Raw genomic sequence first — 26812 nt, 5'->3', positions numbered from 1 at the left:
CCCCCTCCCTCTCCTCCTCCCCTCTATCCTGTCCCTCTCCCCTTCCCCCCTCCCTCCTCCTCCCCTCTATCCTGTCCCTCTATCCTGTCCCTCTCCTCCCTTCCCCCTCCCTCTCCCTCCTCCCCTCTATCTGTCCCTCTCCTCCTTCCCCCTCCCTCTCCTCCTCCCCTCCCTATCCCTCCCCCATCCTGTCCCCTCCCCTCCCCCTCCCCCTCCCCTCTCCCTCCTCCCCCTCTATCCTGTCCCTCTCCCCTTCCCCCCTCCTCTCCTCCTCCCCTCTATCCTGTCCCTCTCCTCCCCCTCCTCTCTCCCCTCCCTCTATCCTGTCCCTCTCCTCCTCCCTCCCTCTCCTCTCCTCCCTCCTCTCCTCCCCCTCTATCCTGTCCCTCTCCTCCTTCCCTCCTCTCCTCCTCCCCTCTATCCTGTCCCCTCCTCCTCCCCCTCCCTCTCCTCCTCCCCTCTATCCTGCGTCCCTCCTCCTTCCCCTCTCCTCCCCCTCTATCCTGTCCCTCTCCTCCTTCCCCCTCCCTCTCCTCCTCCTCTATCCTGTCCCTCTCCTCCTCCCTCCCTGTCCCTCTAATCCTGTCCCCCTCCCTCCCTCCCTCCATCCTGTCCCTCTCCTCCCCCTCCTATCACTCTCCCCTCTATCCTCTCCCCCTCCCTCTCCTCCTCCCTCTATCCTGTCCCTCCTCCCTCACTCTCCCTCCCTCCCTCTATCCTGTCCTATCCTCCTCATCCTCCTCTCCTACCCTGTCCCTCTCTATCCTCCCCTTCCTCTCCTCTATCCTGTCCCCCTCCCCTTCCCTCCCCCCTCTATCCTGTCCCTATCATCCTCCCCCTCCCTCTCCTCCTCCCTCTATCCTGTCCCTCTCCCCCTCCCCCCTCCCTCCTCCTCCCTCCCCTCTCCTCCCTGTCCCTCTCCTCCCCTTATTCCCCCTCCCTCTCCTCCTCCTCTATCCTGTCCCTCTATCCTGTCCCTCTCCCCTTCCCCTCCCTCTCCTCCTCCTCTATCCTGTCCCTCTCCTCCTTCCCCCTCCTCTCCCCTCCTCCCCTCTATCCTGTCCCTCTCCTCCTTCCCCTCCCTCTCCTCCTCCCCTCTATCCTGTCCCTCTCCCCCTCCCCCTCCCTCCTCCTCCCTCTATCCTGTCCCTCTCCTCCCTTCCCCCCCTCTCCTCCTCCCCTATCCTGTCCTCTCCTCCCCCTCCCCCTCTGCTCCTCCCCTCTATCCTGTCCCTCTCCTCCTTCCCCCTCCTCTCTCCTCCTCCCCTCTATCCTGTCCCTCTCCTCCTTCCCCCTCCCTCCTCCTCCCCTCTATCCTGTCCTCTATCCTGTCCCTCTCCCCCTCCCCCCTCCCTCTCCTCCTCCCTATCCTGTCCCCCTCCCTCTCATCCTGTCCCTCTCCTCCTTCCCCCCTCCCTCTCCTCCTCCCCTCTATCCTGTCCCTCTCCTCCTTCCCCCTCCCTCTCCTCCTCCCTCTATCCTGTCCCCTCCTCTCCTCCCCTCTATCCTGTCCCTCTCCTCCTCCCCTCTATCCTGTCCCTCCCTCCTCCTCCCCATCCTGTCCTCTCTCCTTCCTCCCTCTCCTCCTCCCCTCTATCCTGTCCCTCTCCCCCTTCCCCCTCCCTCTCCTCTCCCTCTCCTCCTTCCCCCTCCCTCTCCTCCTCCCCTCTATCCTGTCCCTCTCCTCCTCCCCCTCCCTCTATCCTGTCCCTCTCCTCCTCCCCCTCCCTCTCCTCCCCCTCCTCTATCCTGTCCCTCTCTCCTTCCCCCTCCCCTCTCCTCCTCCCCTCTATCCTGTCCCTCTCCTCCTTCCCCCTCCCTCTCCTCCTCCCCTCTATCCTGTCCCTCTCCTCCTTCCCCCCTCCCTCTCCTCCTCCCCTCTATCCTGTCCCTCTCCTCCTCCCCCTCCCTCTCCTCCCCCTCTATCCTGTCCCTCTCCTCCTTACATCCCCCTCCCTCTCATCCTCCCTCTATCCTGTCCTCTCATCATCCCCCTCCCTCTCCTCCTCCCTCTATCCTGTCCTCTCCTCCTCCCCCTCCCTCTCCTCCCCTCTATCCTGTCCTCTCCCCTTCCCCCTCCTCTCCTCCCCTCCCCTCTATCCTGTCCTCTCCTCCTTCCCCCTCCCTCTCCTCCCCTCTATCCTGTCCCTCTATCTGTGTCCTCTCCCCTTCCCCCTCCCTCTCCTCCTCCCCTCTATCCCCTGTCCCTCTCCTCCTTCCCCCTCCCTCTCTCCTCCCCCTCTATCTGTCCCTCTCCTCCTGTCCTCCCTCTCCCTCCTCCCATCTCTATCCTGTCCCTGTCCCTCTCCTTCCCCCTCCCTCCTCCTCCTCCTCTATCTGTCCCTGTCTCTCTCCCCTTCCCCCTCCCTCTCTCCTCCCTCCCCTGATATCCTGTCCCTCTCCTCCCTTCCCCCTCCCTCTCCTCCTCTCTCCCTTCCTCCCCCTCTATCCTGTCTCTCCTCCTTCCCCCTCCCTCTCCTCCTCTCCTCCTCCTGTCCCTCTCCTCCCCTCTATCCTGTCCCTCTCCTCCTCCCCTCTATCCTGTCCCTCTCCTCCTCCCTCTATCTCTGTCCCTCCTCCTCTATCCCCTCCTCCTCCTCCTCCCTCTATCCTGTCCCTCTCCCTTCCCCCTCTCTCTATCCTCCCCTCTATCCTGTCCTCTCCTCCTTCCCTCTCTCTCCTCCTCCTTCTATCCTCTCCCTCTCCTCCCTCCCCCTCCCTCTCCTCCTCCCTCTATCCTGTCCCTCTCCCCTTCCCCCTCCCTCTCCTCCTCCCCTCTATCCTGTCCCTCTCCTCCTCCTTCCCTCTCCTCCCCATCCCCCTCCTCCCCTCTATCCTGTCCCTCTCCCCCTCCTATCCTGTCCCTCCTCCTCCTTCCCCCTCCCCTCTCCTCCTCCCCTCTATCTGTCCTCTCCTCCTCCTTCCCCTCCCTCTCCTCCTCCCTCCCTCTCCCTCCCCTCTATCCTGTCCTCTCTCTCCTCTCCTCCTCTCCCTCTATCCCTGTCCCTCTCCTCCTCCCTCTCCTCCTCCCTCTATCCTGTCCTCTCCCCCTTCCCTCCCTCTCCTCCTCCCCCTCTATCCTGTCCCTCTCCTCCTTCCCCCTCCTCTCCCCCTCCCTCTCCTCCCTCCTCTATCCCTCTCCTCCTCTATCCTGTCCCTCTCCTCCTTCCCCCTCCTCTCCTCCTCCCTCTATCCTGTCCTCTCCTCCTTCCCCCCTCCCTCTCCTCCTCCCTCTATCCTGTCCCTCTCCTCCTCCTTCCCCCTCCCTCTCCTCCTCCCCCCTCCCTCCTCCTCCCCTCTATCCTGTCCCTATCCTCCCTCCCCTCCTCCTCTATCCTGTCCCTCTCCATCCCTCTCCCTCCTCTCTCCTCCTCCCTCTCCCCTGTCCCTCTCCTCCTCCCTCCCCTGTCCTCTCTCCTCCTTCCCCCCTCCCTCTCCTCCCCTCTATCCTGTCCCTCTATCCTGTCCCTCTCCCCCTTCCCCCTCCCTCTCCTCCTCCCCCTCTATCCTGTCCCCCTCCTCTCCCTGTCCCTCCCTCCCTTCCTCCCCCCTCCTGTCCCTCTCCTCCCCCTCCCCTCCTCCCCTCTATCCTCCCTCTCCCCTTCTCCCCCCCCTCTCCTCCTCCCCTCTATCCTGTCCCTCTCCTCCTTCCCCCTCCCTCTCCTCCTCCCCTCTATCCTGTCCCTCTCCTCCCCTTCCCCCTCCCTCTCCTCCTCCCTCTATCCCTGTCCCTCTCCTCCTCCCCCCTCCCTCTCCTCCTCCCCTCTATCCTGTCCCTCCTCCCCCTCCTCCCCCTCCCTCTCCCTCTCCTGTCCTCTCTCCTGTCCTCTCCTCCTTCCCCTCCCTCTCCTCCTCTACTCCTGTCCTCTCCTCCTCTTCCCCTCCCTCTCCTCCTCCCTCTATCCTGTCCCCTCTCCTCCTTCCCCCTCCCTCTCCTCCTCCCTCTATCCTGTCCCTCTCCTCCTTCCCCCTCCCTCTCCTCCTCCCCTCCCTCTCCTCCTCTCTCCTGTCCTCTCCTCCCCTTCCCCCCTCCTCCCTCCTCATCCCCTCCTCTCCTCTCCCCTCTATCCTGTCCCTCTCCTCCTTCCCCCCTCCCTCTCCTCCTCCCTCTATCATATTCCTCTCCTCCTTCCCCCTCCTCCTCCTCCTCCCCTCTATCCTGTCCTCTCCTCCCCCCCTCCCTCTCCTCCTCCCTCCCTGTCCCTCTCCTCCTCCTCCTCCCTCTCCCTCCTCCCCCTCCCTCTCCTCCTCCCTCTATCCTGTCCCCTCCTCCTTCCCCCTCCCTCTCCTCCTCCCTCTAATCCCCCCTCTCCTGTCCTTCCCCCTCCCTCTCCTCCCCTCTATCCTGTCCCTCTATCCTGTCCCTCTCCCTCCTTCCCCTCCCTCCTCCCCCTCTATCCCTGTCCCTCTCCCTCCTTCCCCCTCCCTCTCCTCCCTCCCCTCTATCCTGTCCCTCTCCCCTCCCCTCCCTCTCCTCCTCCCCTCTATCCTGTCCTCTCCCCTTCCCCCCTCCTCCTTCTCTATCCTGTCCCTCTCCTCCTTCCTCCCTCCCTCTCCTCCTCCCCTCCCTCTCCTCCCCCTCCTATCCTGTCCCTCTCCTCTCTCCTTCCCCCTCCCTCTCCTCCTCCCCTCCCTCTCCTCCCCCTCTATCCTGTCCCTGTCCCTCTTCCCCCTCCCTCTCCTCCATCCTCTCCTCTGTCCCTCTCCTCCCTTCATCCTGTCCCTCTCCTCCCTCCCCTCTATCCTGTCCCTCTCCTCCTTCCCTCCCTCTCCTCCTCCCCTCCCTCTCCTCCCTCTATCCTGTCCCTCTCCTCCTTCCCCCTCCCTCTCCTCCTCCCCTCTATCCTGTCCCTCTCCTCCTCCCCCTCCCTCTCCTCCTCCCCTCTATCCTGTCCCTCTCCTTCCCCCTCCCTCTCCTCCTCCCTCTATCCTGTCCCTCTCTCCTTCCCCCTCCCTCTCCTCCTCCCCTCTATCCTGTCCCTCTCCTTCCCCCTCCTCTCTCCTCCCCTCTATCTGTCCCTCTCCTCCTCCCTCCCCTCCCCTCCTCTCCTCCTCCCCTCCTATCCTGTCCCTCTCCTCCCTCCCCTCCTCTCCTCCCCTCCCCTCCTATCCTGTCCCTCTCCTCCCTCCCCCTCCCTCTCCTCCCCTCCCCCTCTATCCTGTCCTATCCTGTCCCTCTCCTCCTCTCCTCCTCTCTACCCTGTCCCTCTCCTCCTCCCCCTTCCTCTCCTCTATCTCTCCCTCTCCCCTTCCACCCTCCCTCTCCTCCTCCCCTCTATCCTGTCCCTCTCCTCCTCCCCCTCCCTCTCCTCCCCCTCTATCCTGTCCCTCTCCTCCTTCCCCCCTCCCTCTCCTCCCTCCCCTCTATCCTGTCCCTCTCCTCCTCCCCCTCCCTCTCCTCCTCCTCTCCTCCTCTCCCTCTCCCCCTTCCCCCTCCTCTCCTCCTCCCTCTATCTGTCCCTCTCCCCTTCCCCTCCCTCTCCTCCCCCTCTATCCTGTCCCTCCCTCTGTCCTCTCCTCCTTCCCCCTCCCTCTCCTCCTCCCCTCTCCTCCCTCCTCTCCTCCTTCTCCTCCTCCCTCCTCCCCTCTCTCCCCTCCCTCTCCTCCCTCCTGTCCCTCCCTCTCCCCTCCCTCTCCCCTCTCATCCTGTCCCTCTCCCCCTTCCCCCTCCCTCTCCTCCCTCCCTCTATCTGTCCCTCTCCTCCTTCCCCCCTCCCTCCCTCCTGTCCCTCCTATCCTGTCCCTCCCCTCCCCCCTCCTCCCTCCTCCTCTATCTCCTCCCTCTCCTCCTTCCCCCTCCCCTCTCCTCCCTCCCCTATCCTGTCCCTCTCCTCCCTCCCCTCTCCTCTCCTCCCTCTATCCTGTCCCCTATCCTGTCCCTCTCCTCCTTCTCCCCCTCCCTCTCCTCCTCCCCTCTATCCTGTCCTCCTCCTCCTATCTCCTCCCTCCCTCCTCCCCTCCTCTCCTCCTCCCCCTCCTCCTCTCCCCTCTCCCCTCCTCCTTCCCCCTCCCTCTCCTCCTCCCTCTATCCTGTCCCTCTCCTCCCCTCCCTGTCCCCTCCTCCCTCCTCCCTCTATCCTGTCCCTCTCCTCCTCCCCCTCCTGTCCCCTGTCCTCCCTTCCTCCCTCCCTCTCCTCCCTCCCCTATCCTGTCCTCCTCCCCCTCCCTCCTCCCTCCCTCCTCTCCCTCTCCTCCTTCCCCCTCCCTCTCCTCCTCCTCCCCTCTCCTCCCTCCCTCTCCTCCTCCCCCTCCCCTCTATCCCTGTCCCTCTCCTCCTCCCCCCTCCCTCTCCTCTTCCCTCCCTCTGCTCCTGTCCCTCCTCCCCCTCCCCCCTCCTCTCCTCCTCCCCTCTATCCTGTCCTCTCTCCTTCCCCCTCCCTCTCCTCCTCCCCTCTATCCTGTCCCTCCTCCTTCCCCCTCCCTCCTCCTCCCTCTATCCTGTCCCTCTCCTCCTCCCCTCCCTCTCCTCCCCCTCCTCCTGTCCCTCCCTCCTTCCCCCTCCCTCTCCTCCTCCCTCTATCCTGTCCCTCTCCTCCTCCCCCTCCCTCTCCTCCTCCCTCTATCCTGTCCCTCTATCCTCCCCCTCCCCTCTCTCCCTCCCCTCTATCCTGTCCCTCTCCCCCTTCCCCCTCCCTCTCCTCCCCCCCCTCTATCCTCCCCTCTCCCTCCTTCCCCCTCCCTCTCCTCCCCTCCCTCCCTCTCCCCTGTCCCTCCTCCCCCTTCCCCCTCCCTCTCCTCCCCCTCCCTCTCCTGTCCCTCTCCTGTCTCTCTCCCTCCTTCCCCCTCCCTCTCCTCCTCCCTCTATCCTGTCCCTCTCCTCCTCCCTCCCTCCCCTCTCCTCCTCCCCTCTATCTGTCCCTGTCCCTCTCCTTCCCCCTCCCTCTCCTCCTCCCTCTATCCTGTCCCTGTCCCTCTCCCCCTTCCCCCTCCCTCCCCTCCTCCCTCCCCTCTATCCTGTCCTCTCCTCCTTCCCCCTCCCCCCTCCCTCTCCCTCCCTCTCCTCCCCCTCTATCCTGTCCCTCCTCCTCCCTTCCCCCTCCCTCTCCTCCTCCCCCTCCCCTCCCTCCTCCCTCTATCCTGTCCCTCCCTCCTTCCCCCTCCTCCTCCTCCCCCTCTATCCTGTCCTCTCCTCCTTCCCCCTCCCTCTCTTCCTCCCCCTCCCCTCTCCTCCCCCTCTATCCTGTCCCTCTCCTCCTTCCCCCTCCCTCTCCTCTTCCCCTCTATCCTGTCCCTCTCCTCCTCCCCCTCTCTCCTCCTCCCCTCCTATCCTGTCCCTCCCCCCCTTCCCTCCCTCTCTCCTCCTTCCTCCCTGTCCCTCTCCTCCTCCCCCTCCCTCTCCTCCCTCCTCCTCTATCCCTGTCCCTCTCCCCCTTCCCCCTCCCTCTCCTCCTCCCTCTATCCTGTCCCTCTCCTCCTCCCCCTCCTCTCCTCCCTCCCTCTATCCTGTCCCTCTCTCCCCTTCCCCCTCCCTCCCTCCTCTCCCTCTATCCTGTCCTCTCCTCCTTCCCCCTCCTCTCCTCCTCCCCTCTATCCTGTCCCTCTCCTTCCCCCTCCCTCTCCTCCTCCCCTCTATCCTGTCCCTCTCCTCCTCCCTCCTGTCCCTCTCCTCCTCCCCCTCCCTCTCCTCCTCCCTCTCCCCTCCCTCCTCTATCCTGTCCCTCTCCTCCTTCCCCCTCCCTCTCCTCCTCCCCCCTCTATCCTGTCCCTCTCCTCCTTCCCCCTCCCCCTCCTCCCCCTCCTCCCCTCTATCCTGTCCCTCTCCCTCCTTCCCCCTCCCTCTCCTCCTCCCTCTATCCTGTCCCCCTCCCCTCTATCCTGTCCCTCTCCTCCTTCCCCCTCCCTCTCCTCCTCCCTCTATCCTGTCCCTCTCCCCCTTCCCCCTCCCTCTCCTCCTCCCCTCTATCCTGTCCCTCTCCTCCCTCTCCTGTCCCTCTCCTCCCCCCCTCTCCTGTCCCTCTCCTCCTCCCCCTATCCTGTCCCCTCTCCTCCCCCTCTCCCTCTCCTCCTCCCCTCTATCCTGTCCCTCTCCTTCCCCCTCCCTCTCCTCCTCCCCTCTATCCTGTCCCTCTCCTCCTCCCTCCCTCTCCTCCTCCCCTCTATCCTGTCCCCTCCCCTTCCCCCTCCCTCTCCTCCTCCCCTCCTCCTGTCCCTCTCCTCCTCCCTCCTCTCCTCCTCCCCTCTTTCCTGTCCCTCTCCTCCTCCCCTCTCCCTCTCCTCTCTCCCCTCCTCCTCCCCCTCCTCCCTCCCTCTCCCTCCCCTCCTCCTCTCCCCCTCCCCCTCTATCCTGTCCCTCTCCTCCTTCCCCTCCCTCTCCTCCTCCCCTCTATCCTGTCCCCTCTCCTCCTCCCCCTCCCTCTCCTCCTCCCCTCTATCCTGTCCCTCCCCCTTCCCCCTACCCTCTCCCTCCTCCCCCTCTATCCTGTCCCTCTCCTCCTGTCCCCCTCCCCCTCTCCTCCTCCCTCTCCTCCTGTCCCTCTATCCTGTCCCCTCTCCCCTTCCCCCTCCCTCTCCTCCTCCCCTCTATCCTGTCCCTCTCCTCCCCCCTCCCTCTCCTCCCCCTCTATCCTGTCCCCTCCTCCTCTATCCTCCCTCTCCTCCTCCCCTCTATCCTGTCCCTCTATCCTGTCCCTCTCCCCTTCCCCCCTCCCTCTCCTCCTCCTCTATCCTGTCCCTCTCCTCCTCCCTCCCTCTCCCTCTCCCTCTCTCTCCCCTCTCCTCCCCCTCTCTCCTCCTCCCCTCTATCCTGTCCCCCTCCCTCTCCCCCTCCCTCCTCTCTCCTCCCCTCTATCCTGTCCCTCTCCTCCTTCCCCCTCCTCTCCTCCTCCCCTCCCTGTCCCTCTCCTCCTCTCCCCCTCCCTCTCCTCCTCCCCTCTCCCTCTCCTCTCCCCCTTCCCCCTCCCTCTCCTCTCCCCTCTATCCTGTCCCTCTCCTCCTTCCCCCTCCCTCTCCTCCTCCCCCTCTATCCTGTCCCTCTCCTCCTTCCCCCTCCCTCTCCTCCTCCCTCTCCCTCTCCTCCTCCCCTCTATCCTGTCCCCTCCCTCTCCTCCCCCTCTCCTCCTCCCTCTATCCTGTCCCTCTCCCTCCTCCCCCTCCCTCTCCTCCTCCCCTCTATCCTGTCCCTCCCTCTCCCCTTCCCCCTCCCTCTCCTCCTCCCCTCTATCCTGTCCCTCTCCTCCCTCCCCCTCCCTCTCCTCCTCCCCTCTATCCTCCCCTCTATCCTGTCCCTCTCCTGTCCCTCTCCTCCTTCCCCCTCCCTCTCCTCCTCCCTCCCCTCTCCTCCCCTCTATCCCCTGTCCCTCTCCTCCTTCCCCCTCCCTCTCCTCCTCCCCTCTATCCTGTCCCCCTCTCTCTCCTTCCCCCTCCCCTCTCCTCCTCCCCTCCTATCCTGTCCTCTCTCCTCCCCCTCCCTCTCTCCCTCCCCTCTATCCTGTCCCTCTCCTCCTTCCTTCCCTCCCTCTCCTCCCTCCCCTCTCTATCCTGTCCCTCTCCTCCTCCCCCTCCCTCTCCTCCTCCCCTCTATCCTGTCCCTCTCCTCCTTCCCCCTCCCTCTCCTCCTCCCCTCTATCCTGTCCCTCTCCTCCTTCCCCCTCCCTCCTCCTCCCCTCTATCCTGTCCCTCTCCTCCTCCCCCTCCCCTCTCCTCTCCTCCCCTCTATCTGTCCCTCTCCCCCTTCCCCCTCCCTCTCCTCCTCCCTCCCATCCTGTCCCTCTCCTCCTTCCCCCTCCCTCTCCTCCTCCCTCTATCCCCCCTCTCCCTGTCCCTCCCCCTCCCTCTCCCTCTCCTCCCCTCTATCTGTCCCTCTCCTCCTTCCCCCTCCCTCTCCTCCCCCCCCTCTATCCTGTCCCTCTATCCTGTCCCTCTCCCCTTCCCCCCTCCCCTCCTCCTCCCCTCTATCCTGTCCCTCTCCTCCTTCCCCTCCCCTCTCCTCCCCCCTCTCCTCCTGTCCCTCTCCCCCTTCCCCCTCCCTCTCCTCCCCCTCCTCCCTCCCCTCTATCCCTGTCCCTCTCCTCCCCCCTCCTCTCCTCCCTCTATCCTGTCCCTCTCCCCCTTCCCCCTCCCTCTCCTCCCCCTCTATCCTGTCCCTCTCCCCTCCCCCTCCCTCTCCTCCCCTCTATCCTGTCCCCTCCTCCTCCCCCTCCCTCTCCTCCTCCCCTCTATCCTGTCCCTCTCCCCCTTCCCCCTCCCTCTCCTCCTCCCCTCTATCCTGTCCCTCTCCCTCCTTCCCCCTCCCTCTCCTCCTCCCCTCTATCCTGTCCCTCTCCCCTTCCCCCTCCCTCTCCTCCTCCCCTCTATCCTGTCCCTCTCCTCCTTCCCCCTCCCTCTCCTCCTCCCTCTATCCTGTCCCTCTCCCCCTTCCCCCTCCCCTCCTCCCCTCCCTCCCTCCTCCCTCTCCTCCCTCCCCCCTCCCTCTCCTCCTCCCCTCTCCCTCTCCCTCCCCCTCCCTATCCTGTCCTCCCTCCTTCCCTCCTCTCCTCCTCCCCTCCCTCTCCTCCCCCTCTATCCTGTCCCTCTCCTCCTTCCCCCCTCCCTCTCCTCCCCTCTATCCTGTCCCTCTCCTCCTCCCCCTCCCTCTCCTCCTCTCCTCTATCCTGTCCCTCTCCTCCTCCCTCCCCCTCCTCCCCTCTATCCTGTCCCTCTCTCCTCCTCCCTCCCTCCTCCCCCTCCCTCTCCTGTCCCTCTCCTCCTCCCCCTCCCCCTCCTCCTCCCCCTCTCCCTCTCTCCCCTTCCCCCTCCCTCTCCTCCTCCCCTCTATCCTGTCCCTCTCCTCCTTCCTCCCCTCTATCCTGTCCCTCTATCCTGTCCCTCTCCTCCTTCCCCCTCCCTCTCCTCCTCCCCTCTATCCTGTCCCTCTCCTCCTTCCCCCTCCCTCTCCCCTCCTCCCCTCTATCCTGTCCCTCTCCTCCTCCCCCTCCCTCTCCTCCTCCCCTCTATCCTGTCCCTCTCCTCCTCCCCCTCCCCTCTCTCCTCCCTCTATCCTGTCCCCTCTCCCCTCCCCCTCCCTCTCCTCCTCCCCTCTATCTGTCCCTCTCCTCCTTCCCCCTCCCTCTCCTCCTCCCCCTCCCTCTCCTCCCCTCTATCCTCCCCTCCTCCTTCCCCCTCCCCCTCCCTCCTTCCCCCTCCCTCTCCTCCCCTCTATCCTGTCCCTCTCCTCCTTCCCCCTCCCTCTCCTCCTCCCCTCTATCCTGTCCCTCTCCCTCCTTCCCCCTCCCTCTCCTCCTCCCCTCTATCCTGTCCCTCTCCTCCTTCCCCCTCCTCTCCTCCTCCTCTATCCTGTCCCTCTCCTCCTTCCCCCTCCCTCTCCTCCTCCCCTCTATCCTGTCCCTCTCCTCCTTCCCCCCTCCCTCTCCTCCCCTCTATCCTGTCCCTCTATCCTGTCCCTCTCCCCCTTCCCCCTCCCTCCTCCTCCCCCTCTATCCTGTCCCTCTCCTCCTTCCCCCTCCCTCTCCTCCTCCCCTCTATCCTGTCCCTCTCCCCCCCTTCCCCCTCCCCTCTCCTCCTCCCTCTATCCTGTCCCTCTCCTCCTTCCCCCTCCCTCTCCTCCTCCCCTCTATCCTGTCCCTCTCCCCTTCCCCCCTCCCCCTCCTCCTCCCTCTATCCTGTCCCTCTCCTCCTTCCCCCTCCCTCTCCTCCTCCTCTATCTGTCCCTCTCCCCCTTCCCCCTCCCTCTCCTCCTCCCTCTATCCTGTCCCTCTCCTCCCTCCCCCTCCCTCTCCTCCCCTCCCTCTCCCCCCTCTCCCTGTCCCTCTCCTCCTCCCCCTCTGTCCCTCTCCTCCTCCCCCTCCCTCCTCCTGTCCCTCTATCCTGTCCCTCTCCTCCTTCCCCCTCCCTCTCCTCCTCCCCCTATCCTGTCCCTCTCCTCCTTCCCCCTCCCTCTCCTCCTCCCCTCCCCTCCCTCTCCTCCTCCCCCTCCCTCTCCTCCCCTCTATCCTGTCCCTCTCCTCCTCCCCCTCCCTCTCCTCCTCCCCTCTATCCTGTCCCTCTCCCCTCCCCCTCCCTCTCCTCCTCCCCTCTATCCTGTCCCTCTCCTCCTTCCCTCCTCCCTCTCCTCCTCCCCTCTATCCTGTCCCTCTCCTCCTTCCCTCCCCCTCCTCCTGTCCCTCTATCCTGTCCCTCTCCCCTTCCCCCTCCCCTCCTCCTCCCCTCTATCCTGTCCCTCTCCTCCTTCCCCCTCCCTCTCCTCCTCCCCCTCTATCCTGTCCCTCTCCTCCTCCCCTCCCTCTCCTCCTCCCCTCTATCTGTCCTCTCCTCCTCCCCCTCCCTCTCCTCCTCCCCTCTATCTGTCCCTCTCCTCCTTTCCCCCTCCCTCTCCTCCTCCCCTCTATCCTGTCCCTCTCCTCCTTCCCCCTCCCTCTCCTCCTCCCCTCCCTCTCCTCCTCCCCTCTATCCTGTCCCTCTCCTCCTATCCCTCCCTCTCCTCCTTCCCCCTCCTCTCCTCCCCCTCTATCCTGTCCCTCTCCTCCTTCCCCCCCCCTCTCCTCCTCCCCTCTATCCTGTCCCTCTCCTCCTTCCCCCTCCCTCTCCTCCTCCCCTCTATCCTGTCCCTCTCCTCCTTCCCCCTCCCTCTCCTCCTCCCTCTATCCTGTCCCTCTCCTCCTTCCCCCTCCTCTCTCCTCCCCTCTATCCTGTCCCTCTCCTCCTTCCCCCTCCCTCTCCTCCCCTCTATCCTGTCCCTCTATCCCTGTCCCCCTCCCTCCTTCCCCCTCCCTCTCCTCCTCCCCTCTATCCTGTCCCTCTCCTCCTTCCCCCTCCCTCTCCTCCTCCCCTCTATCCTGTCCCTCTCCCCCTTCCCCCTCCCTCTCCTCCTCCCCTCTATCCTGTCCCTCTCCTCCTTCCCCCTCCCTCTCCTCTCCCCTCTATCCTGTCCCTCTCCCCCTTCCCCCTCCCTCTCCTCCTCCCTCTATCCTGTCCCTCTCCTCCTTCCCCCTCCCTCTCCTCCTCCCCTCTATCCTGTCCCTCTCCCCTTCCCCCTCCCTCTCCTCCACCCTCTATCCTGTCCCTCTCCTCCCTTCCCCCTCCCCTCTCCTCCTCCCTCCCTCTCCTCCCCCTCTATCCTGTCCCTCTCCTCCTTCCCCTCCCTCTCCTCCTCCCCCCCTCTCCTGTCCCTCTATCCTGTCCCTCTCCTCCTTCCCCCTCCCTCTCCTCCTCCCCTCTATCCTGTCCCTCTCCTCCTCCCTCCCTCCCTCTCCTCCTCCCCTCTATCCTGTCCCTCTCCCCCTTCCCCCTCCCTCTCCTCCCCTCTATCCTGTCCCTCTCCTCCTTCCTCCCCCTCTCCTCCTCCCCCTCTATCTGTCCCTCTCCCCCTTCCCCCTCCCTCTCCTCCTCCCCTCTATCCTGTCCCTCTCCTCCTTCCCCCTCCCTCTCCTCCTCCCCCTCCCTCTCCTCCCCCTCTATCCTGTCCCTCCTCCTCCTTCCCCCTCCCTCTCCTCCTTCCCCCTCCCTCTCCTCCTCCCCTCTATCCTGTCCCTCTCCCCCTTCCCCCTCCCTCTCCTCCTCCCCTCTATCCTGTCCCTCTCCTCCCTCCCTCCTCCCTCTCCTCCTCCCCTCTATCCTGTCCCTCTCCTCCCTTCCCCCTCCTCTCCTCCTCCCCTCTATCCTGTCCCTCTCCTCCTTCCCCCTCCCTCTCCTCCTCCCCTCTATCCTGTCCCTCTCCTCCTTCCCCCTCCCTCTCCTCTCCCCTCTATCCTGTCCCTCTCCTCCTTCCCCCTCCCTCTCTCCTCCCCCCTCTATCCTGTCCCTCTCCTCCCTTCCCCCTCCCCTCTCCTCCTCCCCTCTATCCTGTCCCTCTATCCTGTCCCTCTCCTCCTTCCCCCTCCCTCTCTCCTCCCCTCCCTATCCTGTCCCTCTCCTCCTTCCCCTCCCTTCCCCCTCCCTCCTCCTCTATCCTGTCCCTCTATCCTGTCCCTCTCCTCCTTCCCCCTCCCTCTCCTCCTCCCCTCTATCCTGTCCCTCTCCTCCTCCCCTCCCTCCTCCTCCCTCTCCTCCTCCCCCCTCCCTCTCCTCCCTCCCCTCTATCCTGTCCCTCTCCCCCTCCCCCCTCCCCTCTCCTCCTCCCTCTATCCTGTCCCTCTCCTCCTTCCCTCCCTCCTCTCCCCCTCCCTCTCCTCCCCTCTATCCTGTCCCTCTCCTCCTTCCCCCTCCCTCTCCTCCTCCCCTCCCTCTCCTCCCCTCTCCTTCCCCTCTCCTCTCCTCCTCCCTCCCTCTCCTCCTCCTCCCCTCTATCCTGTCCCTCTCCTCCTTCCCCCTCCCTCTCCCCCTCTATCCTGTCCTCTCCTCCTTCCCCCTCTCCTCCCCCTCCCTCTCCTCCCTCTATCCTGTCCCTCTCCTCCTTCCCCCTCCCTCTCCTCCCTCCCCCTCCTCCCTCCCCCTCTATCCTGTCCCTCTCCTCCTCCCCCTCCCTCTCCTCCTCCCTCTATCCCTGTCCTCCCCTCCTCCTTCCCTCTCCTCCTCCCCTGTCCCCCTCCCTCCTCCCCCCTCTATCCTGTCCCTCTCCTCCTTCCCCCTCCCTCTCCTCCTCCCTCTATCCTGTCCCTCTCCTCCCCCCTCCCTCTCCTCCTCCTCTATCCTGTCCCTCTCCTCCTCCCCTCCCTCTCCTCCTCCCCTCTATCCTGTCCCTCCTCCCCTCTATCCTGTCCCTCTATCCTGTCCCTCTCCCCTTCCCCCTCCCTCTCCTCCTCCCCTCTATCCTGTCCCTCTCCTCCTTCCCCCTCCCTCTCCTCCTCCCCTCTATCCTGTCCCTCTCCTCCTTCCCCCTCCCTCTCCTCCTCCCCTCTATCCTGTCCCTCTCCTCCTTCCCCCTCCCTCTCCTCCTCCCCTCCTCCCCTCTATCTGTCCCTCTCCCCTTCCCCCTCCCTCTCCTCCTCCCCTCTATCCTGTCCTCTCCCCCCCTCCTCCCTCCCCCTCTATCCTGTCCCTCTCCCCTTCCCCCTCCCTCCCTCCTCCTCTATCCTGTCCCTCTCCTCCTTCCCCCTCCCTCTCCTCCTCCCCTCTATCCTGTCCCTCTCTTCCTCCCCTCTATCCTGTCCTTCTCCATCTCTATCTCTCTTTCCATTGTTATTTGAAACACTGTTATGTTCTCTCTCACTTCCCTGACCAACACGTCTCTCTCATCACATGTTTATCTTCCTCTATTCTGAGCTGCCTGACACCGGGGGGGGAGGAGCAGGTACTTCTTGGCTTTGAGGGGCCACTTTTTCTCATGTGGGGGTGTTTGGTGCAATGTGTGCAAGCCTTTCGACTTACCCCACTCCTATCGCTCCCTGTGATGCTGTCGCTGGTCATACAAGGGGATATGTGTGTGTGGTTTTGGGGGGAGTTTAGGGAATGTGTGGATTTACTCTGCAGTAGTGGGAGTGTTGTTCGGGGCCAAACCCCCAAAGCTGACCGCACATCCCCTGGAAGGTTTCAGAAGTGTATTATGATGCCTGAGTTTGGTTCAGTGGTTAAAGTCACTGCTCTAGGTACCGATGCAGTCCCCTGCCTACGTGGGGTGGATTCACAGTCCCTACGTGGGGTGGATTCACAGTCCCTACGTGGGGTGGATTCACAGTCCCTATGTGTTGTGCAGTCCCCTGCCTACGTGGGGTGGATTCACAGTCCCTACGTGGGGTGCAGTCAACTGCCTACGTGGGGTGGATTCGCAGTCCCTAAGTGGGGTGGATTCGCAGTCCCTAAGTGGGGTGGATTCACAGTCCCTACGTGGGGTGCAGTCAACTGCCAACGTGGGGTTGATTCACAGTCCCTACGTCGGGTGCAGTCAACTGCCTACGTGGGGTGGATTCACAGTCCCTATGTGGGGTGGATTCACAGTCCTACGTTGGGTGGATTCACAGTCCCTACGTGGGGTGGATTCACAGTCCCTACGTGGGGTGGATTCACAGTCCCTACGTGGGGTGGATTCGCAGTCCCTACGTGGGGTTGATTCACAGTCCCTACGTGGGGTGCAGTCAACTGCCTACGTGGGGTTGATTCACAGTCCCTACGTGGGGTTGATTCACAGTCCCTACGTGGGGTGCAGTCAACTGCTTACGTGGGGTTGATTCACAGTCCCTACGTGGGGTTGATTCACAGTCCCTACGTGGGGTTGATTCACAGTCCCTACGTGGGGTTGATTCACAGTCCCTACGTGGGGTTGATTCACAGTCCCTACGTGGGGTTGATTCACAGTCCATACGTGGGGTTGATTCACAGTCCCTACGTGGGGTTGATTCGCAGTCCCTACGTGGGGTTGATTCGCAGTCCCTACGTGGGGTTGATTCGCAGTCCTACGTGGGTGGATTCGCAGTCCTACGTGGGGTGGATTCGCAGTCCCTACGTGGGGTGGATTCGCAGTCCCTACGTGGGGTGGATTCGCAGTCCCTACGTGGGGTGGATTCGCAAGTCCCTACGTGGGGTGGATTCGCAAGTCCCTACGTGGGGTGGATTCGCAGTCCCTACGTGGGGTGGATTCGCAGTCCCTACGTGGGGTGGATTCGCAGTCCCTACGTGGGGTGGATTCGCAGTCCCTACGTGGGGTGGATTCGCAGTCCCTATGTGGGGTGCCGTCAACTGCCTACGTGGGGTGCAGTCAACTGCCTACGTGGGGTGGATTCACAGTCCCTACGTGGGGTGCAGTCAACTGCCTACGTGGGGTTGATTCACAGTCCCTACGTGGGGTTGATTCACAGTCCCTACGTGGGGTGGATTCGCAGTCCCTACGTGGGGTGGATTCGCAGTCCCTACGTGGGGTGGATTCGCAGTCCCTACGTGGGGTTGATTCACAGTCCCTACGTGGGGTGCAGTCAACTGCCTACGTGGGGTTGATTCGCAACTGCCTACGTGGGGTTGATTCGCAGTCCCTACGTGGGGTTGATTCGCAGTCCCTACGTGGGGTTGATTCGCAGTCCCTACGTGGGGTTGATTCGCAGTCCCTACGTGGGGTGGATTCGCAGTCCCTACGTGGGGTGGATTCGCAGTCCCTACGTGGGGTGGATTCGCAGTCCCTACGTGGGGTGGATTCGCAGTCCCTACGTGGGGTGGATTCGCAGTCCCTACGTGGGGTGGATTCACAGTCCCTACGTGGGGTGCCGTCAACTGCCTACGTGGGGTGCAGTCAACTGCCTACGTAGGGTGGATTCACAGTCCCTACGTGGGGTGCAGTCAACTGCCTACGTGGGGTGGATTCACAGTCCCTACGTGGGGTGGATTCACAGTCCTACGTGGGGTGGATTCACAGTCCCTACGTGGGGTGGATTCACAGTCCCTACGTGGGGTGGATTCACAGTCCCTACGTGGGGTGGATTCACAGTCCCTACGTGGGGTGGATTCGCAGTCCCTACGTGGGGTTGATTCACAGTCCCTACGTGGGGTGGATTCGCAGTCCTACGTGGGGTGGATTCTTGCAGTCCCTACGTGGGGTTGATTCGCAGTCCCTACGTGGGGTTGATTCGCAGTCCCTACGTGGGGTGGATTCGCAGTCCCTACGTGGGGTGGATTCGCAGTCCCTACGTGGGGTGGATTCGCAGTCCCTACGTGGGGTGGATTCGCAGTCCCTACGTGGGGTGGATTCGCAGTCCCTATGTGGGGTGCCGTCAACTGCCTACGTGGGGTGCAGTCAACTGCCTACGTGGGGTGGATTCACAGTCCCTCGTGGGGTGCAGTCAACTGCCTCGTGGGGTTGATTCACAGTCCCTCGTGGGGAGCAGTCAACTGCCTACGTGGGGTTGATTCACAGTCCCTCGTGGGGTGGATTCACAGTCCCTCGTGGGGTGGATTCACAGTCCCTATGTGGGGTGCCGTCAACTGCCTACGTGGGGTGCAGTCAACTGCCTCGTGGGGTGGATTCACAGTCCCTACGTGGGGTTGATTCGCAGTCCCTACGTGGGGTGGATTCGCAGTCCCTACGTGGGGTGGATTCGCAGTCCCTACGTGGGGTGGATTCGCAGTCCCTACGTGGGGTGGATTCGCAGTCCCTACGTGGGGTGGATTCGCAGTCCCTACGTGGGGTGGATTCACAGTCCCTACGTGGGGTGCCGTCAACTGCCTACGTGGGGTGCAGTCAACTGCCTACGTAGGGTGGATTCACAGTCCCTACGTGGGGTGGATTCACTCACAGTCCCTACGTGGGGTGCAGTCAACTGCCTACGTGGGGTGGATTCACAGTCCCTACGTGGGGTGCAGTCAACTGCCTACGTGGGGTGGATTCACAGTCCCTACGTGGGGTGAAGTCAACTGCCTACGTGGGGTTGTTTCACAGTCCCTCGTGGGGTGGATTCACAGTCCCTACGTGGGGTGCAGTCAACTGCCTCGTGGGGTGGATTCACAGTCCTACGTGGGGTGCAGTCAACTGCCTACGTGGGGTGGATTCACAGTCCCTACGTGGGGTGCAGTCAACTGCCTACGTGGGGTGGATTCACAGTCCCTACGTGGGGTGGATTCACAGTCCCTACGTGGGGTGGATTCGCAGTCCCTATGTGGGGTGCCGTCAACTGCCTACGTGGGGTGCAGTCAACTGCCTACGTGGGGTGGATTCACAGTCCCTACGTGGGGTGCAGTCAACTGCCTACGTGGGGTTGATTCACAGTCCCTACGTGGGGAGCAGTCAACTGCCTACGTGGGGTTGATTCACAGTCCCTACGTGGGGTGGATTCACAGTCCCTACGTGGGGTGGATTCGCAGTCCCTATGTGGGGTGCCGTCAACTGCCTACGTGGGGTGCAGTCAACTGCCTACGTGGGGTGGATTCACAGTCCCTACGTGGGGTTGATTCGCAGTCCCTACGTGGGGTTGATTCGCAGTCCCTACGTGGGGTGGATTCGCAGTCCCTACGTGGGGTGGATTCGCAGTCCCTACGTGGGGTGGATTCGCAGTCCCTACGTGGGGTGGATTCGCAGTCCCTACGTGGGGTGGATTCGCAGTCCCTACGTGGGGTGGATTCACAGTCCCTACGTGGGGTGCCGTCAACTGCCTACGTGGGGTGCAGTCAACTGCCTACGTAGGGTGGATTCACAGTCCCTACGTGGGGTGGATTCACAGTCCCTACGTGGGGTGCAGTCAACTGCCTACGTGGGGTGGATTCACAGTCCCTACGTGGGGTGAAGTCAACTGCCTACGTGGGGTTGTTTCACAGTCCCTACGTGGGGTGGATTCACAGTCCCTACGTGGGGTGCAGTCAACTGCCTACGTGGGGTGGATTCACAGTCCCTACGTGGGGTGCAGTCAACTGCCTACGTGGGGTGGATTCACAGTCCCTACGTGGGGTGCAGTCAACTGCCTACGTGGGGTGGATTCACAGTCCCTACGTGGGGTGGATTCACAGTCCCTACGTGGGGTGGATTCGCAGTCCCTATGTGGGGTGCCGTCAACTGCCTACGTGGGGTGCAGTCAACTGCCTACGTGGGGTGGATTCACAGTCCCTACGTGGGGTTGATTCGCAGTCCCTACGTGGGGTGGATTCGCAGTCCCTACGTGGGGTGGATTCGCAGTCCCTACGTGGGGTGGATTCGCAGTCCCTACGTGGGGTGGATTCGCAGTCCCTACGTGGGGTGGATTCGCAGTCCCTACGTGGGGTGGATTCACAGTCCCTACGTGGGGTGCCGTCAACTGCCTACGTGGGGTGCAGTCAACTGCCTACGTAGGGTGGATTCACAGTCCCTACGTGGGGTGGATTCACTCACAGTCCCTACGTGGGGTGCAGTCAACTGCCTACGTGGGGTGGATTCACAGTCCCTACGTGGGGTGCAGTCAACTGCCTACGTGGGGTGGATTCACAGTCCCTACGTGGGGTGCAGTCAACTGCCTACGTGGGGTGGATTCACAGTCCCTACGTGGGGTGCAGTCAACTGCCTACGTGGGGTGGATTCGCAGTCCCTACGTGGGGTGGATTCGCAGTCCCTACGTGGGGTGGATTCGCAGTCCCTACGTGGGGTGGATTCGCAGTCCCTACGTGGGGTGGATTCGCAGTCCCTACGTGGGGTGGATTCGCAGTCCCTACGTGGGGTTGATTCACAGTCCCTACGTGGGGTGCAGTCAACTGCCTACGTGGGGTTGATTCACAGTCCCTACGTGGGGTTGATTCACAGTCCCTACGTGGGGTGCCGTCAACTGCCTACGTGGGGTGCAGTCAACTGCCTACGTAGGGTGGATTCACAGTCCCTACGTGGGGTGGATTCACTCACAGTCCCTACGTGGGGTGCAGTCAACTGCCTACGTGGGGTGGATTCACAGTCCCTACGTGGGGTGCAGTCAACTGCCTACGTGGGGTGGATTCACAGTCCCTACGTGGGGTGAAGTCAACTGCCTACGTGGGGTTGTTTCACAGTCCCTACGTGGGGTGGATTCACAGTCCCTACGTGGGGTGCAGTCAACTGCCTACGTGGGGTGGATTCACAGTCCCTACGTGGGGTGCAGTCAACTGCCTACGTGGGGTGGATTCACAGTCCCTACGTGGGGTGCAGTCAACTGCCTACGTGGGGTGGATTCACAGTCCCTACGTGGGGTGGATTCACAGTCCCTACGTGGGGTGGATTCGCAGTCCCTATGTGGGGTGCCGTCAACTGCCTACGTGGGGTGCAGTCAACTGCCTACGTGGGGTGGATTCACAGTCCCTACGTGGGGTGCAGTCAACTGCCTACGTGGGGTTGATTCACAGTCCCTACGTGGGGAGCAGTCAACTGCCTACGTGGGGTTGATTCACAGTCCCTACGTGGGGTGGATTCACAGTCCCTACGTGGGGTGGATTCGCAGTCCCTATGTGGGGTGCCGTCAACTGCCTACGTGGGGTGCAGTCAACTGCCTACGTGGGGTGGATTCACAGTCCCTACGTGGGGTTGATTCGCAGTCCCTACGTGGGGTGGATTCGCAGTCCCTACGTGGGGTGGATTCGCAGTCCCTACGTGGGGTGGATTCGCAGTCCCTACGTGGGGTGGATTCGCAGTCCCTCGTGGGGTGGATTCGCAGTCCCTCGTGGGGTGGATTCGCAGTCCCTACGTGGGGTGGATTCACAGTCCCTACGTGGGGTGCCGTCAACTGCCTACGTGGGGTGCAGTCAACTGCCTACGTAGGGTGGATTCACAGTCCCTACGTGGGGTGGATTCACAGTCCCTACGTGGGGTGCAGTCAACTGCCTACGTGGGGTGGATTCACAGTCCCTACGTGGGGTGCAGTCAACTGCCTACGTGGGGTTGTTTCACAGTCCCTACGTGGGGTGGATTCACAGTCCCTCGTGGGGTGCAGTCAACTGCCTCGTGGGGTGGATTCACAGTCCCTACGTGGGGTGCAGTCAACTGCCTACGTGGGGTGGATTCACAGTCCCTACGTGGGGTGCAGTCAACTGCCTACGTGGGGTGGATTCACAGTCCCTACGTGGGGTGGATTCACAGTCCCTACGTGGGGTGGATTCGCAGTCCCTATGTGGGGTGCCGTCAACTGCCTCGTGGGGTGCAGTCAACCCTACGTGGGGTGGATTCACAGTCCCTACGTGGGGTTGATTCGCAGTCCCTACGTGGGGTGGATTCGCAGTCCCTACGTGGGGTGGATTCGCAGTCCCTACGTGGGGTGGATTCGCAGTCCCTCGTGGGGTGGATTCGCAGTCCCTACGTGGGGGTGGATTCGCAGTCCCTACGTGGGGTGGATTCACAGTCCCTACGTGGGGTGGTCAACTGCCTCGTGGGGATGCAGTCAACTGCCTACGTAGGGTGGATTCACAGTCCCTACGTGGGGTGGATTCACTCACAGTCCCTACGTGGGGTGCAGTCAACTGCCTACGTGGGGTGGATTCACAGTCCCTACGTGGGGTGCAGTCAACTGCCTACGTGGGGTGGATTCACAGTCCCTACGTGGGGTGAGTCAACTGCCTCGTGGGGTGGATTCACAGTCCCTACGTGGGGTGCAGTCAACTGCCTACGTGGGGTGGATTCACAGTCCCTACGTGGGGTGGATTCGCAGTCCCTACGTGGGGTGGATTCGCAGTCCCTACGTGGGGTGGATTCGCAGTCCCTACGTGGGGTGGATTCGCAGTCCCTACGTGGGGTGGATTCGCAGTCCCTACGTGGGGTGGATTCGCAGTCCCTACGTGGGGTGGATTCGCAGTCCCTACGTGGGGTTGATTCGCAGTCCCTACGTGGGGTGGATTCACAGTCCCTAAGTGGGGTTGATTCACAGTCCCTACGTGGGGTGGATTCACAGTCCCTATGTGTTGTGCAGTCCCCTGCCTACGTGGGGTGGATTCACAGTCCCTAAGTGGGGTGGATTCGCAGTCCCTAAGTGGGGTGGATTCACAGTCCCTACGTGGGGTGCAGTCAACTGCCTACGTGGGGTGGATTCACAGTCCCTACGTGGGGTGGATTCACAGTCCCTACGTGGGGTTGATTCGCAGTCCCTACGTGGGGTGGATTCGCAGTCCCTACGTGGGGAGCAGTCCCCCGCCTACGTGGGGTGGATTCGCGGTCCCTAAGTGGGGTGGGTTCGCGGTCCCTAAGTGGGGTGGGTTCGCGGTCCCTAAGTGGGGTGGGTTCGCGGTCCCTAAGTGGGGTGGGTTCGCGGCCCCTAAGTGGGGTGGGTTCGCGGCCCCTAAGTGGGGTGGGTTCGCGGCCCCTAAGTGGGGTGGGTTCGCGGCCCCTAAGTGGGGTGGATTCCCGGTCCCCACACTTCTGTACACAATGTCCTCTGTCTCCCTTCTCATTTCATGTCTATCCCTGTCGGTGAAGCAGGAACAATACAGGGGGAGTGTGATGACTAGACAGACTTTAGAGTTGGTGTTCTGTCGTCTCCAGGTCCTATGTCTTGATTGATAGTAGTGTTCATGTGGTGACTGTATGTCTTGTTGATTGATAGTAGTGTTAGTGTGGTGACTGTCTTGTTGATTGATAGTAGTGTTAATGTGGTGACTGTCTTGTTGATTGTTGGTAGTGTTAATGTGGTGACTGTGTGTCTTGTTGATTGATAGTAGTGTTAGTTTGGTGACTGTCTTGTTGATTGATAGTAGTGTTAATGTGGTGACTGTATTTCTTGTTGATTGATAGTAGTGTTAATGTGGTGACTGTATTTCTTGTTGATTGATAGTAGTGTTAATGTGGTGACTGTATTTCTTGTTGATTGATAGTAGTGTTAATGTGGTGACTGTATGTCTTGTTGGTAGTGTTAATGTGGTGACTGACTGGTGACTGTATGTCTTGTTGATTGATAGTAGTGTTAATGTGGTGACTGTATCTCTTGTTGATTGATAGTAGTGTTAATGTGGTGACTGTATTTCTTGTTGATTGATAGTAGTGTTAATGTGGTGACTGTATGTCTTGTTGATTGATAGTAGTGTTAATGTGGTGACTGTATTTCTTGTTGATTGATAGTAGTGTTAATGTGGTGACTGTATGTCTTGTTGGTAGTGTTAATGTGGTGACTGACTGGTGACTGTATGTCTTGTTGATTGATAGTAGTGTTAATGTGGTGACTGTCTTGTTGATTGATAGTAGTGTTAATGTGGTGACTGTGTGTCTTGTTGATTGTTGGTAGTGTTAATGTGGTGACTGTGTGTCTTGTTGATTGATAGTAGTGTTAGTTTGGAGACTGTCTTGTTGATTGATAGTAGTGTTAATGTGGTGACTGTCTTGTTGATTGATAGTAGTGTTAATGTGGTGACTGTGTGTCTTGTTGATTGATAGTAGTGTTAATGTGGTGACTGTATGTCTTGTTGATTGATAGTAGTGTTAATGTGGTGACTGTGTGTCTTGTTGATTGATAGTAGTGTTAATGTGGTGACTGTCTTGTTGATTGATAGTAGTGTTAATGTGGTGACTGTATGTCTTGTTGGTAGTGTTAATGTGGTGACTGACTGGTGACTGTATGTCTTGTTGATTGATAGTAGTGTTAATGTGGTGACTGTCTTGTTGATTGATAGTAGTGTTAATGTGGTGACTGTATGTCTTGTTGATTGATAGTAGTGTTAATGTGGTGACTGTATGTCTTGTTGATTGATAGTAGTGTTAATGTGGTGACTGTATTTCTTGTTGATTGATAGTAGTGTTAATGTGGTGACTGTATGTCTTGTTGATTGATAGTAGTGTTAATGTGGTGACTGTATTTCTTGTTGATTGATAGTAGTGTTAATGTGGTGACTGACTGGTGACTGTATGTCTTGTTGATTGATAGTAGTGTTAATGTGGTGACTGTATGTCTTGTTGATTGATAGTAGTGTTAATGTGGTGACTGTATGTCTTGTTAGTAGTGTTAATGTGGTGACTGTATGTCTTGTTGATTGATAGTAGTGTTAATGTGGTGACTGTATGTCTTGTTGATTGATAGTAGTGTTAATGTGGTGACTGTCTTGTTGATTGATAGTAGTGTTAATGTGGTGACTGTGTGTCTTGTTGATTGTTGGTAGTGTTAATGTGGTGACTGTGTGTCTTGTTGATTGATAGTAGTGTTAGTTTGGTGACTGTCTTGTTGATTGATAGTAGTGTTAATGTGGTGACTGTGTGTCTTGTTGATTGATAGTAGTGTTAATGTGGTGACTGTATGTCTTGTTGATTGATAGTAGTGTTAATGTGGTGACTGTATGTCTTGTTGATTGATAGTAGTGTTAATGTGGTGACTGTATGTCTTGTTGATTGATAGTAGTGTTAATGTGGTGACTGTATGTCTTGTTGATTGATAGTAGTGTTAATGTGGTGACTGTATTTCTTGTTGATTGATAGTAGTGTTAATGTGGTGACTGTATGTCTTGTTGGTAGTGTTAATGTGGTGACTGACTGGTGACTGTATGTCTTGTTGGTAGTGTTAATGTGGTGACTGACTGGTGACTGTCTTGTTGATTGATAGTAGTGTTAATGTGGTGACTGTCTTGTTGATTGATAGTAGTGTTAATGTGGTGACTGACTGGTGACTGTATGTCTTGTTGATTGATAGTAGTGTTAATGTGGTGACTGTATGTCTTGTTGATTGATAGTAGTGTTAATGTGGTGACTGTATGTCTTGTTGGTAGTGTTAATGTGGTGACTGTCTTGTTGATTGATAGTAGTGTTAATGTGGTGACTGTGTGTCTTGTTGGTAGTGTTAATGTGGTGACTGTCTTGTTGATTGATAGTAGTGTTAATGTGGTGACTGTATGTCTTGTTGATTGATAGTAGTGTTAATGTGGTGACTGTCTTGTTGATTGATAGTAGTGTTAATGTGGTGACTGTATTTCTTGTTGATTGATAGTAGTGTTAATGTGGTGACTGTGTGTCTTGTTGATTGATAGTAGTGTTAATGTGGTGACTGTATGTCTTGTTGGTAGTGTTAATGTGGTGACTGTCTTGTTGATTGATAGTAGTGTTAATGTGGTGACTGTCTTGTTGATTGATAGTAGTGTTAATGTGGTGACTGTATGTCTTGTTGATTGATAGTAGTGTTAATGTGGTGACTGTCTTGTTGATTGATAGTAGTGTTAATGTGGTGACTGTATGTCTTGTTGATTGATAGTAGTGTTAATGTGGTGACTGACTGGTGACTGTATGTCTTGTTGATTGATAGTAGTGTTAATGTGGTGACTGTATGTCTTGTTGATTGATAGTAGTGTTAATGTGGTGACTGTATGTCTTGTTGATTGATAGTAGTGTTAATGTGGTGACTGACTAATGTGCGTGTATCGTCTTCTCTTCTTCTCTGCTAGGTGACATCACACAGAAGGGCTATGAGAAGAAACGAGCCAAGCTGCTGGGCCCCTTCCTCCCTCAGATCACCAGTAAGACACATTTCTTCCTCCTCTTCTTTCTCCTTTCATATTCCTCTTCCTCCCTCAGATCACCAGTTTGTAGTTTATCCATCTCTTATACTTTCCGTCTTATTCCTTCCCCTTCTCATCTTTCACTTCTCTCCTCTTCCTTCTTCTCTCTACTTCTCCTCTTCTTTCTCCTCTTCCTTTTTCTCTCTACTTCTTCTCGACTTCTCCTCTTCTCTCTACTTCTTCTCTCTACTTCTTCTCTCGACTTCTCCTCTTCTCTCTACTTCTCCTTCTCTCTACTTCTTCTCTCGACTTCTCCTCTTCTCTCTCTCTCTCTACTTCTTCTCTCGACTTCTCCTCTTCTCTCGACTTCTTCTCCTCTTCTTCTCTACTTCTTCTTCTTCTCTCGACTTCTTCTTTCTTTCTCCTCTTCCTTTTTCTCTCTACTTCTTCTCTCGACTTCTACTCTTCTCTAAACTTCTTCTACTCTTCTCTCTACTTCTCCTCTTCCTTCTTCTCTCTACTTCTCCTCTTCTCTCTACTTCTCCTCTTCTCTCTACTTCTCCTCTTCTCTCTACTTCTCCTCTTTCCTCTTCCTTCTTCTCTCTACTTCTCATGTTCCCTTTTCCTTCTCTTATTCCTTCTCCTCTTCTCTCTTCCTTCTCCTATTCCTTCTCCTCTTCTCTCTTCCTTCTCCTCTTCTCCCTTCCTTCTACTCTGACTCCTCTTGACATTTGTAATCCATGTGTCTCCTTACTGGGGCAGGTGACATAGAAGCATAGAGTTTTCAGCCTAACCCCAGACTCCAACATATGCCTTTTCAACTGAACTGACGGCAATGACCAAGCTCATCAACTATGTCAGTTTTGCACCAACAAGTCAAATCCAATTTATTTATAAAGCTCTTATGTCAGCTGATATCTCAAAGTGCTGTACAGAAACCCAGCCTAAAACCCCAAACAGCAAGCAATGCAGGTGTAGAAGCACAGTGGCTAGGAAAAACTCCCTAGAAAGGCCAGAACCTAGGAAGAAACCTATTGAGGAACCAGGCTATGAGGGGTGGCCAGTCCTCTTCTAGCTGTGCCGGGTGGAGATTAAAACAGAACATGGCCAAGATGTTCAAATGTTCATAGATGACCAG

General features: G+C 59.5%; 1 pseudogene; it reads left to right on the top strand.

Moving 5' to 3' along the window:
• LOC115123436 (disco-interacting protein 2 homolog B-A-like) overlaps nucleotides 1-26812 on the top strand; it is a 151194-nt pseudogene that overhangs the window by 51628 nt on the left and 72754 nt on the right.

Source organism: Oncorhynchus nerka, linkage group LG7 (assembly GCF_034236695.1).
Source record: "Oncorhynchus nerka isolate Pitt River linkage group LG7, Oner_Uvic_2.0, whole genome shotgun sequence".
NCBI lineage: Eukaryota > Metazoa > Chordata > Actinopteri > Salmoniformes > Salmonidae > Oncorhynchus > Oncorhynchus nerka.
Note: the sequence above shows the minus strand (reverse complement) of the source record. Positions and strands in the feature narration are given on the sequence as shown.